At 42.4% G+C, this 17,928-nt stretch overlaps 1 protein-coding gene across 5 annotated transcripts in view; it reads right to left on the bottom strand.

The window, feature by feature from the left end:
* The window catches only part of si:zfos-911d5.4 (uncharacterized), a 46,302-nt gene that overhangs the window by 11,790 nt on the left and 16,584 nt on the right, over positions 1-17,928 (bottom strand). The gene's annotated exons all lie outside the window — the stretch shown is intronic.

Here is a 17,928-nt window from a genome sequence, read left to right as displayed (position 1 = left end):
AATAGCAGTACATTATGATGCCTTCTGGCATTTATGTACTTTTATAGACCATTTTTCCAATCTTTTTTACTCAGCATTCTTCACCTCTAAGATTCTTTCAAATTGTATTAATGCTGTTAATAGTTAATGTTTGCGACAGTTAGTGTCCAGTGTATTTGTCTATTGTGCAGGTCACTGGATGTCCACTAGGCCTTTTATTTCTCAAACATCAAAAGCCAGATAAGCATCGGAGGCGCGGGACACACACACACACACACCCACACACCCTATATGAGATTAGGTCCCTCTTTCCTTTGTCTGCTGTAGATCGTGATCATTTTAATAGTGAAGAGGTTGGTGGGTTCCAGAGCTGATAGACTGAGAAGTGCTTCAACCCCAAGGCCCTTGGAATATGAGCAGGCAGATAACACATCTCGAGCACACAGCGCACCCTCAACACCTGCACACCCTATCTGCTAACCTAATTTCACTGCAACAAAAGGCTCCCACAATTTCAAACCCTTGGTCATTTACTTTAGATACTAAACTCACAATGGATCCAGACCTGTAAATGTACCCATAGGCTTAAATTTAGGGTGGGACGGTAGGGACATGTCCCCACCAATGTTAAGGAAACATGTAATTGTCCCCACCAATAATTGCGAGTCTAAACATATTTTTTTCATTCTTTTAACATTTTCTGCTCCACAATTGGTTAACTCTCTGAAGGTCAGCGTTACTCCTGATTGGCAGGAGAGCGCTGAACACAATGTGTACCAGCCTGTCAGCTAACAGTGGTCCGGTGAGCGTCGAAGCGGGACTGTGAGAAGAGATTTAATGATTGGCTTTTTGGCAGATCTTACTCCTGTAAGTAACATTGAGTGAATAATAAACTATAAAATCTAATTATATTACACTCCTGTGTATTATTGTTGAAAATGTATAGCCTGGTAGGCCTATTTCTAACGTTAACAAGCTTTTGCTAGCTCTGGAACACAACTACGGAATTGTCTGCTTGCTAGCTATCGGACATTCATTTGTCTTGAATGGAGACTATGCCATAGTTGCGGTCGAAGCTATGCTATTGATTACCTAAAGGGTAATCTAAAGGGAGTCAGATGGCTGAGTGGTGAGGGAGTCGGGCTAATCTAATCTGAAGGTTGCCAGTTCGATTCCCAGCCGTGCAAAATGACGTTGTGTCCTTGGGCAAGGCACTTCACCCTACTTGCTTCGGGGGGAATGTCCCTTTACTTACTGTAAGTCGCTCTGGATAAGAGCGTCTGCTAAATGACTAAATGTAAATGTAAATTACCTGCAAACTTGTAAAAGGATTTGTTTGTTTGTTTGTTGTGGATTTTGTAAAACTGTGTCCCGACCATACGTTCAAACCAAACCTATGCCCTTGAATGTACCGTATTTCTTTGAATAAACGCCACAGCGTTTATTACACAATGATCATTTTTGGTGCGGTGTTTATTCGAGGGCGGCGTTTATTCATTTAATTAATTAGTAACAGAGATTTCGAGAATTGCAGCTGCAGTGTGGCCATAGACAAACAAAGAATAGAGAAGGAGGTCAAACACAAAGCCTAGTATAAAATTGAAGCCGCGCGTGTGTCTACATTGTGTAGAAATCTGAAGCAGCATGCCGAAACATTTTTACACCTCAGCTTTCAAACAGAAAGCTGTGCAGAAAGCACTCACCAGCAGCAACAGATCTGTAGCACGCAAACTTGTTTGATGAAAAGGCGAATTTGCCAGTGGTGAAGTCAGCTACCTCGCTATATTGTAGGCTACATGTAATTGTCACAATTACAGTATTATAATGTATAATTTGTTTTCAACCAATGTAATACTTAAGAATTATATAAATGCATTCAGTATTATTAAGTGACTTTATTTGGTAAGAGTACAATGCCTTTATTTTGAAGGCCTTTTGGAACGCTCGTGAGTGAGAAAGTCGACAAGCTAACAACAAGCGAAGCATGGAAAATTTAATGCTCCGATAAAAGTTTAAAGGCCATATTACAGGTTAAACACCACTGTTGATTAATGGCTACATAAAGCACTCAAGATATGTATATCATTTAAAATATCTCCAAATGGTGTCTCCAAATGGTGTCTCCAAATGGTGTTAAAGACCAAATTTTGACGTTTTTGGTGTTAGCATTAGCATATTAGCGCAATTCGGTGATGACGTCACGTTGGGGGGTCGTGGAGGAGAGTAGCCTCAGCCTAGTACAAGAACTATGGTGACTGACTGGGATGAGGAAGAGGTGGCAAGAACCACAATATGTATTATCGCCTGCAGCCCTATAATTTTGAACCTGTAAAGAATATATTTTTCTTATTAAAGTTATGTATTGTGCTTATTAAAGTTATGTCTTATGAATTTAAAAGCTTGTTCAGGCTTAAACATTGTGTCTCACACAGGGTGTGGGGAACAGGCTGTATTTTGTGTCTTAATCTCTTCATTTCAGAAGCAACCTTGAAACCGGGCTGAGACTGCACCCGACCAGGTGGGACGCGCCAGCAAGAACAACTCCCTGATGCACGAGAAAGCTCAACCCTCTTTTCATCTTTTTGTTTTACAATATGCTGGGGCAGGGACAGATAGCCAGTTGGACTTTGTGAACCAACCCAAACTCTGTTGCGGGTAGGAAAACGTAGACAACCCCAGAGAGCTCTGTACTTGTTGATTTCCAACTGCTGCATTAAAGCTGATATTATCGGACCTCTGCAACTCCAGACCACTCTTTCTAGAACACAGACTTGTGTCATTGAATACCATCATTACATATTGGAATAGACACAGTAATTTAAGTCCTTCAAATGGTGACCCCGACGCTGAAAAGAGGGAGTCCAGAGGGTTCCGGCCCGACCGGGAGAGAGACCCATACACCGGTAGGAGGAGGCAGACTGCTATTCGGAACTGAGAACCAAATTTAGACGTTTACTATGTTTCATCGTACCTAGTCAAACCAACAGTGGTGGTAAATCAACCGTTTTTATGTTTCAAAAGGGTTAGAGTCCCTGAGGTTGTGTCCTCAAAAAGGTGACAGTCCCTGAGGTTAAGTGTCCTCAAAAAGGGAGTCAGGTGGCTGTGCGGTAAGGGAGTCGGGCTAGTAATCTGAAGGTTACCGGTTCGATTCCTGGCTGTGCAAAATGACGTTGTGTCCTTGGGCAAGGCACTTCACCCTACTTGTCTCAGGGGGAATGTCCCTGTACTTACTGTAAGTCGCTCTGGATAAGAGCATCTGCTAAATGACTAAATGTAAATGTAAAAAGTTTACAGTCCCTGAGGTTAAGTGTCCTCCAAAGGGTTAGAGTCCCTGAGGTTAAGTGTCTTCAAAATAGTTAAAGTCCCTGAGGTTAGGTGTTCTCAAAAGAGTTAGAGTCCCTAAACAAGTAATATTTGTGTGGAGTCAGATTGAGTTGAATAAAAATAAAGAGGAGTGTGGTGTGTTTTTTTCTTTGACCAAGAAGTTAAAGACATCCCGAGGAGAGATGGAGAAAAATGGGGGCTAAAAGAGTCCCGTTACTTGAGATCTTACAAAGGTGATCCCAGAGGGTATAGTTCTGCATAATTATGTAGTATTAAGTATTAATGCTGAGAGATGTGTTCGTTTAGATGAATTCCAAGTTTGGTGGTTAACAAATGCGTGATCAACATTTGTTATAATTCCTAGCCAAACCGAGATGTTTTTTGAAGCCTTTCTGACCAGAACTTGTATTTATAGGTGGAAAATCTGTGATGTGTGATGGTATTCAGTAAAAATGCAGAAATTGAACCCCTGGTTTATAAATTGGTTCTAATACAATTGGAAGAGTTATAGTAGAGCGAAATTTAGTGAATAGACGGTAAATGCCAACCAGCTGTTTTGGTAAAAAAAAAAAAGTTTCGAGTTTTTGCTTTGTCCCAGAGTGCGCTGTTTGATTCAAGCTTGAAATGCGCGCTGAAAAGAAACAAGCTGATTTGAGTTGGTTCATTGAGTAAAAACTAAGAGTGGTTTGTGGAACTGTATGTGAAAAATTATGAGGAAGCGATTAGAAAGTTACATAAAAGATTGGTTTAGATGGGATCATGGAAGGTTATGAAATGATACAAGAGAACGTTTTGTGGATGTGAAGAGATGATTGGTTTAAACACTGATGTTTTGAAGTGGAAACTATGAATATACTTATAGGGTATATGGGACTACTTCAGAATCAGAATCAGAAAGGGATTTATTCGCCATGAAAGTTTGCACAGACAAGGAATTTTCTTTGGCAGGAAGGTGCATTCAATAAACATATACCTAAAATTTAAATATGTGGACTAACTATACTAAGGGTACATAAACTAGCAGTACTAAGTGGGATAAATATAAGTTGCCGTAAATTACAATATAAAAATACAAAAATACAAATATTACAAAAAATACAAATGTACAAGATACCATGTTGTGGCGCAGTGCAAAAGCAGAGTGTTTTAAGCAATAAGTCATTTGAGTCAGTGTGGTCCCTTGGCCTTGTTGAAGAGGCCAACGGCGGAAGGGAAGAAACTGTTTTTGTGGCGTGAGGTATTGGTCCTGATAGACCGCAGCCTTCTGCCGGAGGGGAGTGACTGAAACAGGGAGTGTCCAGGGTGGGAGGAGTCGGCCACAATCTTCCTCGCTCGCCTCAGGGTCCTCGAGGTGTGCAGGTCCTCGAGGGTAGGCAGATTGCAGCCAATCACCTTCTCAGCAGTACGGATGATACGCTGCAGTCTGCTCTTGTCCTTGGCAGTGGCAGCAGCGTACCAGACGGTGATGGAGGAGGTGAGGATGGACTCAATGATGGCTGAGTAGAAGTGCACCATCATTGTCTTTGGCAGGTTGAACTTCTTCAGCTGCCGAAGGAAGTACATCCTCTGTTGTGCTTTCTTGATGAGAGAGCTGATGTTCAGTTCCCACTTGAGGTCCTGGGAGAGGATAGTGCCCAGGAAGCGGAAGGACTCCACAGTGTTGACTGGGGAGTCACACAGGGTGATGGGGGTGAGTGGGGCTGTGTTCCTCCTGAAGTCCACAACCATCTCCACTGTCTTAAGAGCATTGAGCTCTAAGTTGTTCTGGCTGCACCAGGTCACCAGGTTGGCCGCTTCCCACCTATAATCAGACTCGTCTCCACCAGAGATGAGCCCAATAAGGGTGGTGTCGTCCGCAAACTTCAGGAGTTTGACGGACGGATGACTGGAGGTGCAACTGTTGGTGTACAGGGAGAAGAGCAGAGGAGAAAGGACGCAGCCCTGAGGTGATCCGGTGCTGATGGACCGGGAGTCAGAGACTTGTGTTCCCAGCTTAACGCACTGCTTCCTGTCAGACAGGAAGTCTGTGATCCACCTGCAGGTGGAATCAGGCACGTTCAGCTGGGAGAGCTTGTCCTGAAGCAGGGCGGGGATGATGGTGTTGAAGGCAGAGCTGAAGTCCACAAACAGGATCCTGGCATAGGATGCTGGGGAGTCCAGGTGCTGTAGGGTGAAGTGGAGGGCCATGTTAACTGCATCGTCCACAGACCGGTTGGCTCTGTAGGCAAACTGCAGGGGGTCCAGTAGAGGGTCAGTGATGGATTTAAGGTGTGCCAGCACCAGGCGCTCGAAAGACTTCATTACCACAGAGGTCAGGGCGACGGGTCTGTAGTCATTATGTCCTGTTGGCCTTGGCTTTTTGGGCACAGGGATGATGGTGGAGGACTTGAGACAGGCTGGCACATGGCATGTCTCAAGGGAGGTGTTAAAGATGTAGGTAAACACCGGAGACAGCTGGTCAGCGCAGTGCTTGAGGGTGGCTGGAGAGACAGAGTCCGGCCCAGCTGCTTTGCGGGGGTTCTGCCTCTTGAAAAGTCTGTTAACTTCACCCTCCTGAATGGAGAGAGTCGTCACTGTAGAGGGGGGGAGGTGGGAGGCCTCCTGGGTGGGAAGGGGTAGTTCAAGACTGTCCAATTGTCTTTCAAATCTGCAGTAGAACTCATTCAGGTCGTTGGCCAGGCGGGAATCGTTAGTGGAGTGGGGGGCTCTGGGCTTGTAGTTGGTAATTTGCCTGAGCCCTCTCCAGACAGAAGCAGAGTCGTTTGCAGAGAATTGGTGTTTTAGCCTCTCTGAGTACAGTCGTTTAGCCTCCCTCACCACCTTGCTAAACCTGTTCTTCGACTCCTTGAAACTGTCTTTGTCCCCACTCCTAAACGCGGCCTCTTTCTCTGACCTCAACCTTCTGAGTTTAGCTGTAAACCAGGGTTTGTCGTTGTTGTAGCTTACCCTGGTGCGTGTTGGTATACAGCAGTCCTCACAGAAGCTGATGTATGATGTCACAGCCTCTGTGAGCTAATCCAGACTATTGGTAGCAGTCGTGAACATGTCCCAGTCAGTGCAGTCCAAGCACGCCCGCAGATCCTCCATAGCTTCACTGGTCCACTGTTTTGATGTCCTCACAGCAGGCTTACAGCGCTTTAGCTTCTGCCTGTATGCAGGAATCAGGTGGACCATGGCGGGGTCAGAGTGACCCAGTGCTGCTCGGGGGACCGCATGGTATGCTTTGCTTTGTAAGTCAAAATAGTAAAATCTAGGGTTTTTAAGAGTTTTGATAAAGGTATTAGATGTAATTTGGTTAAAAATAAGAAAGAGAAAAGAACTAAATGTACTTTTATTTGGAGTTTAATTGTAATTTGGTTTTAAGTTTTATTTGAGAGTTTTATCAGAGCCTGGCATACTGTTTGGGATAAACAGGTAGGCTGTGATAACGGTGTATTAATTAATGGTATTATTGCATGAAGAGGGTTATTATAACATTCAGTTCTGAAATAATTTGGGAAGACTCATCAAGTCTGATAAATTGTGGTTATGATGGTTTGGGCTAATTGGCTCGTTTTGAACTGCAGCAAAACGAGTTATGAAGTTCTACCTATCTGACCTTTATAGAAAATATAGTTGGAGAAGAATTTTTGGTTAATAGCTACATTAAGAACATTATTTGTTCTATATTTCATTTGAGAAGTATACAGATAAAATTCTGGTTTGGGATAATGAAAATGGTTTTTCATATCTTTGACAATAAGAAATGTGAAGGGAAAATACTGCCTGGTAATTATAGACATGTTTACATAGTGGATTGAAGTCTTTCCTAGTTCGATACCAGATGCAATAAAAACATTTGAATTGAATTATGGAAGATCATTTACTGATCTTCCATACTTAAACCTTTCACATAGCATGATGAAGAGGCGGATCAAAACGTTAACCGATTTGATAAAAAATGCTAACTAGAAAAGAGATATCTTCTGCAAAATTCTGTTCCAGGTGAAGCAGTAAACCAAAGAGTGGAGAAATCAAACGAAGAGACTGGGTATTGATTAAAGTTATCAAAAGAAAAAACTGGTCCAGCCCAAGGTGGGAAGGACCATATCAGGTACTAATCACCACACCCTCTGCAGTCAAAATAGCAGAGAGGACATTTTGGAGATGCTTGTTACACTTTAAGAAAGTAAGGGACATTGATATAGGGTCAGATTAGTTACACACCACCGTCTCTTGAGGCACAAGTCTGACTACAAAGGGGAGTCTTTCTTTTATTGAAAGGCCTTCTCAACCTCAGTGAAGAAACCGACCGGCCAAGAAAGAGACATAGGGTGTAGACTAAATAGGCAAAAAAGATAGGAGACAGTAAGCAGGGAAAGGTAGAAAAGATGGGTGACCTATTTCCTCGTCCGTAGTATAGTGACATCCATGGTACCATATGCAGCTACATGTGTGCTTCAATGTTATAACAGTAGTTTTAAAGAAAAGTTTTTTTGGAGTGAAAGAAACTAGACTAACAGTTGATTTTGTTTGAATAGGGAACAAAGCAACGGATTGTAATTTCTAGGCATGACTAATAGGAGTTGAATATTGAATGTATGATAATACATGATGATGTATTGTCTAGTTTTACATGTGTTTGCTCAACAATGGATAAATAAGGGAATGATCACCTTTACAAGGGAGGATATCGATTATGAAGAATTTGTTTGCTCTACTAGAAGTTCATACTGATAACATCGATTTATTTTTTCTGGGAATGCTAAAGCAGATGTGGCGGCAAAAGAGGCAGCCATACAGGATGTCCTAACATTAGGAAAGGTATAATGTGGATGAGACTGTCTTGAGAGATATGCAAGAAGTTTCACCAAACTGATGGGTTATGTAAATTCACATGAGGAACTTGTTACTAAAGAATCTATTTCGTTATGTGTTGATTTGAGCCATGGCATGTATCATGTCTCTAACTGGAGGGATGGCGATAACGAAAATGTTTACAGCGTATGGATTTACAAACTATTCAAGAAAAACTAAGAAAAAACTTTTTTAGCATACCCTATTTGAGAGAAAACATAATATGTATGAATTTAATTGAGCTAAAGAAATGTCAGCTACCCAGAGGAAAATAAAACTAGCAAAGAGCTCTCAAAAATGTCTCATGCATTTCTCGTAGACAAGAATGAGGTATGTATGAAACCAAAACGAGATTATGGCTTATTTCTCCTGTTGCTCATGTTTTTCTCCTGAGAAAAAGCCTCAAAAAATCTCAAATTAGTCTCCTTTTGGGTTTCATAATAGATCTCATCAAGCTCTGAAATAAATCTCAGATTTTCTCAAGTTGTGTGCCTCTTTTTTATCTAAGGCAGAGATATCAGAGAGCTCTCTTTATAATCTCAATCTATTCACATCCTAGTCTCATTCATGCATCTCATGCTGAGCTCAGACACAACAAACAAAGAGCTCTCCACAAGCACTCTCTGAATTCTCATCCAGATTCATTGTTTTCTTAAAAAATTAACTCAACTTGCCCATTGTAATGTTGTTTATATGCTTGTCCATGACGAAAAACAATTTCCCATGACATTTGAAACAGATGTTTTGATATTTACATGGCGAAAATTGGGGTTAACATAATGCAGACAAAAGCAAATTTAACAATATTTTTCACAGGATATTTCAAAATCAATAATCTGTCAATATGACTTGCACTTGAATAGGACAAATAGAAATGGAAAACAGTAGAGAGGATAACCACACTGAAAATCTGTAATTTTAACGGTGAAAGGTAGTAAAGTAGCAACAGTAAAAAACTGTTCATTATAAAACATGAAATAACTGTTGAATTAACAGATAAGTACTGTTAATGCAGTGTTTCCTCTAGGATTTTTTTTTTGCAGTGGGTCCGACCCCCCCCCCCCCCCCCCCCCCCCCGGCCGAAACAAAGTGCTAACCCTAAGCCTATACTTAGGAGCAGGTTAATGTAATAGTTTAATAGCTAATGTAATTTTGCACATATTTTTGTCCTATTTCCGTAAAGAAATAAAGTTAGGCTACTTAATGACACCTTACAGTCATAAAGTATGTTCTAAATGGCATAAATGCTGCCAATTAATAATTGACGTAACTTATTGTAAATGGTCAGTAGCCTAGCCTATCGATTAAGGGGCCGCTCGGAAGCATGTACGCTGTCTGCTTCATTTGATCTTGATAGGCTAAGCATTCTGTAGCTAATAATAACAATATACCCACTCTTTATTAATTCAAACTACTTCAGCATAATAATGCACCTAAAATACAAACGTGCGCAAGGGCAGCAATCGCTATCGAATCGACGTGCAATTTCGCTAGCAGGGGAAGAATAGCCTACAAACAACGAAAATCACCAGTTAACTTCATTTAAATGAGCAAGAACTATAGACTTATACAATAACAGCTTTAGATTAACTGACAACATAAGTTATACGACTTAGCTCTACAGTTCTCAAGGACGCACACACGCAATCTCAACTGCGCTGTGAAGCGCGTGTCCGTGCAATCCTCCGATACGCTTTCTAACAATCACTGCTGATAGACGGCCTAAAATTTTGTACAGCCCTATTTCTGATACCGTGGCGGCAGACATTTAGCCGTGGCGGGCCGCCACGGAAAAATCAACATAGCGGAAACACTGTAATGTAAATACAAGAAAGTTTGCTAACTTTTGCATTATTGCTTTGTAAAAACTACATTGTTTTAGCGTGAAAACAACGGTAAAGTAGCCTACACAAAAACCCTAAATGGTAAATCACTGTGTTTAGCCTACTACAGATGCATGCGGTTAGAACTGTTTTGCCCTTTTGTTTTTTCACAATACATCACAATGATATGGTCAACAAGAACATGTGTGTAATAGCAATTTTAAGCCAGCACAAAAAATGCTGGTTAAATATACACTGAAAACAATTAGACTGGCCTGGATTGGATTAAACTAAGCATCTTTTGTGTATTTTACACAATTGTTTCATGTTCTTTAGCAAAATGAGATCGCATTGCGTAGACTGCAGAAAGTGTAGGCCTACATGAAATTATTTAGGTCATTTTGTGATAAAGTGAATCAATCAAGTAACCTATCAGCTTTCAAATTGTCTCGCGATAGCCACGCAATCGCGCATTGCGCGCAAATCACTCACTCAACGGTTCAGTCATCACTCACTCCATGGCTCAACTTAGTGGAAGAAATTTGTCGTTTATCCATGTGTTTCCAGCCATCACTCATCTCAACTATGTAAGTATGCATGACTAACAATAGCTACCTGGTATTTAAATGATTTGGGGTTTGACTTTCACAATTTTCTAAAGAAATAAGTTAATGTTAGCATTAGGATTACCTTTGGCTATCACATGCAAGGCAACTAGCTACGAACCTTCGTCCACCATCTTAGATAGCCGACACACCATGAGACTAGCTTGCTATAATTTACATGCTAGTGACACTATCTTGTGTCAAACCTGGGAACCGATTAGGTTTGTCTGAACTTGTGTAACTAATACTTGTTTGTGTTAGCCCCCTTAACTTATGTGGGGGTGCTCACATGAAACTGGCGGGCCACCTGGGCGAATGTGCATGGCATGGGTCTCCGACCATGTGGAGCCCACATAAGTCTCCGACCACGCGATGTGACTTTCCTACAAATACAAATACATACCAAAGACAGTCTAAATCCAAATGTTCAGCTTTCATGTGCTTATTTAGTTGTATAAATAGACCTCAAATCAGCAACATTAGCAATTTGAGCGGCAAGCCTGAAATTATTGCTAGGCGATGCCGGATATGATGATAACAATTCGATCTACTGTAAAATCAATTAGATGGTCGGAGACTCATGCACCCCAGTTGAGGGGGGAATTGCAGTGCTATCGTCAAAGTTAGCAACAACATTTTAAACCGACATAACAAAATGCTACAAATGAAGGTACATTCTTTTTACCAAACGTTTTCTGTTGTTATTACATTTACGTTGTTGTGTGACGTTGCCGCCTCAGAGTGGGTGGAGACTAACGTCGTTCCACTAAATATATTTATGAAAAAACCCTGCTCTAGAACTTAGGCTACACAATGTATTAATTGCATGCATGATACAAGTGTTTTTCTGTTGCAGCAGATAAAAAATTTCTCCCACTCTACATTGTCACCTGGCGTCAGCTCTGTAACCGTGGGCTCAAGTTTTTGTGGTGAGTATTACATGAAGTTGCAATTGCCATTATTGTTGTGTGGACTGTTTATGTCAAGACCGTTGATGGAGGTTCTTTCTGTCTCAGACATTCACTTGAATGTATTTCAAAACACAAAACCTATGGCGGTGAAAAACATCTGATCCCGGTAATCATGAGTTCATAATTACGATGGTGTATTCTGTATGTTATTTTGACTGTTTTGGTTCTTGGAGTGGTATTTTTATAGCAAAGTTTTAACATTGGAGTGAACTAGTGTAGCACAGTAAACCTGTACTAAAAAGAGACACTTTTACATAGCTTCAGTGTTCCTGTGCATGCATGGGAGACTCTGACAGAACGCCTTCTCTGTAGCACTCCATCCAGTCCAGAACCCGGGGTCCTGAAGTCTCGACTTTTACGATACTCAAACGATGCGATGTTAATATACCTCTCTGATCTAATGAGTCTGACTAGCTGTCGTGACCTCTCAGGTAGGCTTTGGCTACGATGGAGAGCTGGAGAGATGGTTGTTCTGCTACATTTACATTTAGTCATTTTTTAGTCATCTGCTAGGTTCTCCTGTCTCTGTACAGGAACTACAGCTCTTTTGCAGTGATCGTTAAGGAGCCTAATGATGAATTATGGTCAGAATTATGTAGGCCCATGCTAAACCCCTTCACCAAGTTTCATACAAATCGGGCTGGTAGTTTTTGCGTAATCCTGTTCACACACACAGACCAACATTCAAACACACACACGGGAGAGAAAACATTACCTTCCGCCCTGCAACGGTTTTGTCTGGGGGTTTTTAAACCAAAAAAAGTCCCACATAGCTTCCTTTTTGGGACTGAGGCCATTGTACAACAGGTCAAGGTACAGCGTAGCGTTAGCATGCCAAGTTGATGCCTTCTCTGCGGAGTGCAGACTGCTTTGCTCTCGCGAGTCACGTGACCAAATCGCAGCCGTTGCCATCGCAGCCGTTGCCATGTTTTAACATATCGCAATATTATGCAAATGCAATTAGTTGTTGAGCCCTAAAAGGAGGGGTGTTGTGTGTGATCAGGGCAAAAACTGGACATTGACTATTTCCCTGGTAACAATTAAGTCAGGATTTTCCACACCATGGTTACAGTACGCAAGGGGAATTTATCTTTAATTTGTGCTTTCTTTTATTCTTGCAGCCTACATCATGCGCTGTGGAACTCTCGACGGATGGACACCTGTGGAGAAGGCCAGGGTCAAAAAAGCCTTCATCAACAAACGCCGTCTGAGGGTCGAAAATACACAGATATTAGGAGTGGAACGGTACATGTATTTGTATAAAACCGTACGGTACGGGCGTCATGGTTCGGTGCATGAAATAACACGGAGAATACACGGTATAAAAATAAATAAAACTTGCGTGCAAATTAATTAATGTAATACGGAACTACTTTTAGATACTCGTGTTCTTTAGGGACATCTAATCTGTAGCTCTGATTGGCGCCGCCGTGAGTCAGAGATAGCTAGCAGAACTAAGGACGAGTATGGCGAGTGGTGGCGACCCACGAGAGATAGAGGACCCGCCAGCCTCTTTAAGTTAAAGTTTGGGAAAGTTTGGTTTCCCATTCAGTTACAGTAGTACAGGCGAGAGAGTGGTGGATAAGACAAGCACTGTGTGTCTGCGTTGTTCAGAAGTTGTGGGCAGTGACATGCAGTCTGGGTAGGCAAGGTAGGCACTGCCTACTTGTGATTTATATATTTATATATATATAATGTGTGTTATTCCAATTGTTAAGACGTTCTGATGACAAATGTATCAGTTACGCATAATCAAATACAAAAAAAATTTGTAGAATAAGCAGTGCTTTTACTGTCCGTTCACTGCGGACGACAAGCGAAAAACTCACTTGCGCACTTCCATCCTGTATTCTTCAACATGTACGTTGAAAAGCACAACTCTGCTGTGCCTTTGCACGTGAGTATGTTATGCCATTAATCACCTACGTTACGTATCCAACATGGACCAATTAAAATCGAGATATTACTGGACATTTGCGCAGCTAACGTCATTACACCAGCTACATTGTAAGCGTAATTCAAGTCAAAATGACAGCAGCGGTGTCTGCCGATATCACAGACTGACATCACCGCACGTCACTGATTGTGGAGTATGTGAGTGGAAATACATCTAACATGGTAACGCATATAACGCATCTGGCGTGTGCTAAAGGACTAAAAATATCCGACGCCATCACCCAGGTGTGCCAATCACTGGAACGAGACAAAAAAAAAACTCTCCTACTTCTCCCTACAGTGCTTAACCAGCCATTAGATACACATACAAATAGGGCCCAAAAAATCAGTGACGCAATCGGAGTTGACATGTCATCTTCAATGCGCCCGTATTCACTCATAGAGGAACCTGGTTTGTTTTGCTTTTCCCTTCGTTGTACCAAACTCGTACTGAACCGTGATGTCTGAACCGCGGTATGAACCGAACCGTGACTTCAGTGTACCGTTCCACCCCTAATAGATATACATTCTTTCGATGTTAAGTTCAGATTTTTCTTCTGCTAATGTTCAGCGTCCACTAAAAGTTTTGTTTTTGCTCAGATATACTGTATATATCTATATAAGGATCCCTACAGAGATGGCCCTTTCTGTCAAAGTGATAATTTTTGTTTAACATTAAATAAAGGGTCCATTTGCATGCATTTGTTGAAAGTTTCCTTGATTTTTTTCATTAATATATAAATATATATGACTCATATATTGCTCAATATTAGCTCTGGTACTGCTCATTTTCTTTCCCAATGAGAACAAAGTGAGCCATTAATGAGACTGAGCAAGTTATCTCCATCAAGTCTCAACTATGACTTCAGACGTGTCCCATTATTAAACTGAGTATATCGATTTTTAATCCATTATCAAACTTAGCATTTTAATTGTTTAACGGCACAGAGAATCGTTAAGGAATTTTGCTAACGATTCCAAGGAATCGATTCACTGGGAACCGGTTCTAAACAAGAACCGGTTCTCGATACCCATCCCTAGTCATATTATATGATTTGACCTTGGCTGAAAATGGATGATTCTATAGCTAAGCTAGCGTAGCTAATAGAATTGTAGAAGAAGAGCAACAGAAAAAATGTAAATGTGTATGTATATGCATACTGTATATGGAGTGCAGAATTATAGAAAAATTATAGAAAAGAAAATTTATGTAAATAAACCCGTTTGTGCTCTTTCCCCCCCTCCTTGCCCAATAAGAATCGATAAGAGAATTGATAAGGAATCGAATCGATAAGCAGGAATTGATAAGAAATCGGAATTGTTAAAATCTTATCAATACTCATCCCTACTATACTTAAGGCGATGAGGGAGGCTAAACGACTGTACTCGGAGAGACTAAAACACCAATTCTCTGCAAATGACTCTGCTTCTGTCTGGAGAGGGCTCAGGCAGATTACCAACTACAAGCCCAGAGCCCCCCACTCCACTAACGACTCCCGCCTGGCCAACGACCTGAATGAGTCCTACTGCAGATTTGAAAGACAATTGGACAGTCCTGAACTACCCCTTCCCACCCAGGAGGCCTCCCACCTCCCCCCCTCTGAAGTGACGACTCTCTCCATTCAGAAGGGTGAAGTTAACAGAATTTTCAAGAGGCAGAATCCCCGCAAAGCAGCTGGGCCGGACTCTGTCTCTCCAGCCACCCTCAAGCACTGCGCTGACCAGCTGTCTCCGGTGTTTATCTACATCTTTAACACCTCCCTTGAGACATGCCATGTGCCAGCCTGTCTCAAGTCCTCCACCATCATCCCTGTGCCCAAAAAGCCAAAGCCAACAGGACATAATGACTACAGACCTGTCGCCCTGACCTCTGTGGTAATGAAGTCTTTCGAGCGCCTGGTGCTGGCACACCTTAAATCCATCACAGACCCTCTACTGGACCCCCTGCAGTTTGCCTACAGAGCCAACAGGTCTGTGGACGATGCAGTTAACATGGCCCTCCACTTCACCCTACAGCACCTGGACTCCCCAGCATCCTATGCCAGGATCCTGTTTGTGGACTTCAGCTCTGCCTTCAATACCATCATCCCCGCCCTGCTTCAGGACTAGCCTTCCCAGCTGAACGTGCCTGATTCCACCTGCAGGTGGATCACAGACTTCCTGTCTGATAGGAAGCAGTGCGTTAAGCTGGGAACACAAGTCTCTGACTCCCGGTCCATCAGCACCGGATCACCTCAGGGCTGCGTCCTTTCTCCTCTGCTCTTCTCCCTGTACACCAACAGCTGCACCTCCAGTCATCCGTCCGTCAAACTCCTGAAGTTTGCGGACGACACCACGCTTATTGGGCTCATCTCTGGTGGAGACGAGTCTGATTATAGGTGGGAAGCGGCCAACCTGGTGACCTGGTGCAGCCAGAACAACTTAGAGCTCAATGCTCTTAAGACAGTGGAGATGGTTGTGGACTTCAGGAAGAACACAGCCCCACTCACCCCCATCACCCTGTGTGACTCCCCAGTCAACACTGTGGAGTCCTTCCGCTTCCTGGGCACTATCCTCTCCCAGGACCTCATGTGGGAACTGAACATCGGCTCCCTCATCAAGAAAGCACAACAGAGGATGTACTTCTTTCGGCAGCTGAAGAAGTTCAACCTGCCAAAGACAATGATGGTGCACTTCTACTCAGCCATCATTGAGTCCATCCTCACCTTCTCCATCACCGTCTGGTACGCTGCTGCCACTGCCAAGGAAAAGAGCAGGCTGCAGCATATCATCCGCACTGCTGAGAAGGTGATTGGCTGCAATCTGCCTACCCTCGAGGACCTGCACACCTCGAGGACCCTGAGGCGAGCGAGGAAGATTGTGGCCGACTCCTCCCACCCTGGACACTCCCTGTTTCAGTCACTCCCCTCCGGCAGAAGGCTGCGGTCCATCAGGACCAATACCTCACGCCACAAAACAGTTTCTTCCCTTCCGCTGTTGGCCTCTTCAACAAGGCCAAGGGACCACACTGACTCTAATGACTTCCTGCTCAAAACACACTGCTTTTTGCACTGCATTACAAAATTGTATCTTGTACATTTGTATTTTTTGTAATATTTGTATTTTTATATTGTAAATTACGGCAACTTATATTTTATTTTATTGTATATTTTATTTAATTCAAATTCCACTTAGTACTGCTAGTTTATGTACCCTTAGTATAGATAGTCCACATATTTAAATTTTAGGTCCCTATATGTTTATTGTATGCACCTTCCTGCCAAAACAAATTCCTTGTCTGTGCAAACTTTCATGGCGAATAAATCCCATTCTGATTCTGATCTACCTATGTCCATGTCATTGTATCAATTAATGCTCAAATCTAATACGTGATTGTCTTGACTGAACTACAAACAATAGTGGATGAAATGTGTCTTGCTGGGAAATCATAGCCCGACACAACAACTGGAGAACTCAGGAGTTAAATCAACAATCCTCCATGGGGGGGTTTTGAGACGGCTGGGGCCTGTAATTCTCTGGTACCAAGTCTGGTCTGAGAGGAATGTCAAGGGAGTTCAGTATGATCCACTACGCCTCCACCTGCCTGCCAAGTATTTCTCAACCAGGGCCAGAGAGACAGCATTAATTTTGGGTGTTGTTGTATGTTAACTACTTGAAACACACTTGGGTCGGACATGTCATAGCCTCCTTTCAGTAAATACGGATTCCTCACATGATTTAGTGAGAGGATCCTTGGGAGGGGGGGGGGGAGATCAGGTAGGTAGCAGTGTTACTTGGAGCCATGGGTGCTGTGTTTCAGGTGAACACGTAAGTAAGTGTTCTGTAATGCCATACTAGGCAGAGACGGCTTCTTTGCTACCACCTCATGTCAAACCAGAAGCAGATAGAAAATTGCTCAATAACACACTCAATAACATGACGAGCAGAGTTCCCCGTTGGTGTGCAGAGCACCGACGCAAGTATTTCATGGAAAAAAGAGCATATTGCTAACATTGTGGCATGGCATTGTATTCTGCGACCGCAATAGTATTTAGCAATGTCATACAGGCCTTCTGTGACACATCATATGATAATAGTACTCTAAGATGTTGGTTACACTTTGGCCATCATAACATTTTAAACATTAATAACTGAGCTCAATAATTGTGTTTGCTTTGAAGCTATGACTAGAAACCAGCAGTTGACTTTATAATGGCTCAGCTTCTGCTTCTCCAACCCTGTTAAAGGGAAGCTATTAGAGCTACGGCAACATAACATCCATTCGAGCCCCTGACTTTACTTCTATCCATGTAAGTGCATTTTTTGTGAGACGTTAAAATATGAATCCCCCGTTTTCCCCCCTCTTGAATGGGTCTGGTTGTCTGGTTGACTTGAGAGAGCACAATCTATGGCTGATTTGTTCTTCACAAACATCTCTAATGATGTTACCCAAGAACATCCAATGACTGCCCCTAT

The sequence above is a fragment of the Osmerus mordax genome, chromosome 10, assembly GCF_038355195.1.
Source record: "Osmerus mordax isolate fOsmMor3 chromosome 10, fOsmMor3.pri, whole genome shotgun sequence".
NCBI classification, from domain to species: Eukaryota; Metazoa; Chordata; class Actinopteri; order Osmeriformes; family Osmeridae; genus Osmerus; species Osmerus mordax.
This window is presented reverse-complemented; position numbering and strand designations above follow the sequence as displayed.